Source organism: Orbicella franksi, chromosome 1 (genome assembly GCF_964199315.1).
Source record: "Orbicella franksi chromosome 1, jaOrbFran1.1, whole genome shotgun sequence".
NCBI classification, from domain to species: Eukaryota; Metazoa; Cnidaria; class Anthozoa; order Scleractinia; family Merulinidae; genus Orbicella; species Orbicella franksi.
The window spans coordinates 22,479,940-22,482,439 of NC_138145.1; the positions used below are offsets into that span (position 1 = coordinate 22,479,940).

General features: G+C 40.0%; 1 non-coding gene across 1 annotated transcript; it reads right to left on the reverse strand.

Annotated features, from left to right (window-relative positions):
• Positions 1-1,919: 1,919 nt before the first annotated feature.
• Positions 1,920-2,003, reverse strand: Trnal-cag (transfer RNA leucine (anticodon CAG)). Its single transcript has one exon. It is a non-coding gene; the product is annotated as a tRNA-Leu (tRNA).
• Between the last annotated feature and the right edge of the window lie 497 nt (positions 2,004-2,500).

Consider the following 2,500-nt stretch of genomic DNA (forward strand, 5'->3'; position numbering starts at 1 on the left):
TGTCGATGAAAAGCTGAGTGAGATTTGTGTTTATTATTCCCTGACATTCCGTACTTTTGTAGACAGCTAAATAAATTCGTAAAATTTCCTGAAAGGAGCGCTCTTTTTATCGAACAGTATGAAGTATCACTCATGTATCTACAGTCAGAAACAGCGTTGAAACGACTGGTAATGATATTACGGATCTCGCTTTTGTTACTTTTGGTAAGCGAACAATTGCTTGAATGCCGATCAATGTACCTTTGATGAACAAGCTTCCTTATGAGGAGCAGCAATGATCTTAGCCAGATTATAGCTTCCGAAACCGGGATAAGCTTGGCCTCGATACCAGCGTGTACTGATCTATTAATTCACATGCATGCACGTGCCTCACAGATAAAATGTAACAGCAAGATTTGCTAGCCAGGACTCGAGTCTCGGTCTCTCCACGTCAGACCGATTTTCCGCCGACGAGTAACATTTTTTCGTACATAAAGCATGTTACAGTATTAGTGCTGTTATACTTTATTTACTTACTTTCGCCTTTGCTATGACAGATCTGCAAAATGTGGCTGATTCCCCTTGCTTCACACTGCGCCGAGTTTAAAAACGCAACATTCACCGGTCATTTTGGATTTGTGTTTAAGGAAAACTCGGCGAGGAAAATCACATGGTTATAACGACTACATCGTTTTCGAAAAGCTCCGTTTTCGTGTAGTGTGAACGGTAGGCCTAACCTAGAGATAAACTTGCGTTTTCAAATTTCTCCGGTGTGGTGTGGACGCTGGCTTAATTAGCAATTTCATAATAGTCAGTACCTACAGTAGCACCAAATTTGTCTTATTGGTGCCGATCTCTAGGAATAGTGTTCTTCTCAGTATAACTGTTGCATTGAATGCTGATTTACTAGTATGAAATTTGCGAATAACCAGCTTCGTAGTTGAATGACTACAAAATAAACCGGCATGCGCAAGCTCGAGAAGACTCAGGAAAGACACTGAGGACCGTCTGATTTTTCATTTGCATAATGTAAACCGAAACCCTGCGATGCTGCATCTTGCCACTCTTTTCAGTTTTTAGTCATCTATGCAAAACGACACTTAAGGTCTAGTGTAATGTATTCTTGTTGCTTTTGCCTCACTAACAAAGCGTATCAAGAGTTGCCTTTTTCCTCTCAAAACAAGAAAATTAACAATAAACAATATGCAGAGAAAATGTAAATGACGTCGAAAATAAGTTTATTTTCCATGCTTTGCAAAATTCACTAAAAATAAATTTACTCAGTTTTAATTAAACTTATTCTTAAAAATGTTTGAAATCCAGATATCTATCTTTTTACATCAAACAATGACAAGACAAAAGATAATCCTATAGTTTCCATTACTCTAACACATATGAGGTGTGCTTTTTCTGTTTTACAGCAAATATTCATCGTCGCATCTTCACATATTCAAGGTAAGTGGAGTCAGGGTTTGTTCTTCTCATTGACTTCACCGCCGAGTTATTACTCTGCGCGCAGCTGACTCGATCAACAACGTTCATGTATACTTTTCTTAATGGTTTTGCAAAACGTAGCGAGGACAGGCAAGGACGGAAATCTAATTTGTTTCTCCACGCAAATATGAGATCTCGACGAAATTGTTCTTAAAACTGATTATCGCGCAATTCTTCACCCATATGGTATAAGACGAAATAAAGTTTCCAAGTAAAGCATTTGTCTGAGTCAAGTATAAGTGTTTTTTCTTTCCCAGAATGCCCTGCTGTCATGGATATCGCCTTTATGTTTGATGCATCAGGAAGCATTCACACGAATGACTTTGGCGCTTTGAAGAACATGATCCAAAAAGTTACCTCACAATTCGTAATCTCTTCTACTGGTAATATATAGTCTCTTGTATAACATTTTCTCGTATGATTTCTGACATAGTAAAATATGTTCGTGTCAGGAGTGGAATTCGAACCCACGCCTACAAGAGTAGACTGCGACCTGAACGCAGCGCCTTAGACCGCTCGGCCATCCTGACTACGTTACCGATATGTGTAAAATGTCTTCTTTTAATCGTGAATTTGACGGTACAGATTCTGAATGCCCACCCACCCTGCCATGTCAATGCAATGCAATGCAATGCAATGTCATGTCATGTCATGATGATTTAGAATAAGAACTAACAGGAGCCATAATCGGGGATGGAGACCGTAAGCGCGCGCCATTTCTAGTATTGGGGTTGTGCCCATGATATGGGACAAAAATTCTATTTTTAGAACAAATTGCGCCATCGCCTGCAGCATACGCGCGTACATGCTGCGAGGATTTTTGCGGATGTCGCGCGGGGGGAATGGCGTCCGAAACTCCCGAAATTTTTCATGTTTTTGGCCCACAACTCAACGCGTTTATGTCTGTTGGAATTTTGCTCAAGTATTTTCGTCGTAAGCTGCTCCAGTTTGAGTGAAGTAAGACAGTGTCGAATTTAGGTATGGTCCGCTTTAAGCTTACTATAGATATATATCGCTGACCAAGTTG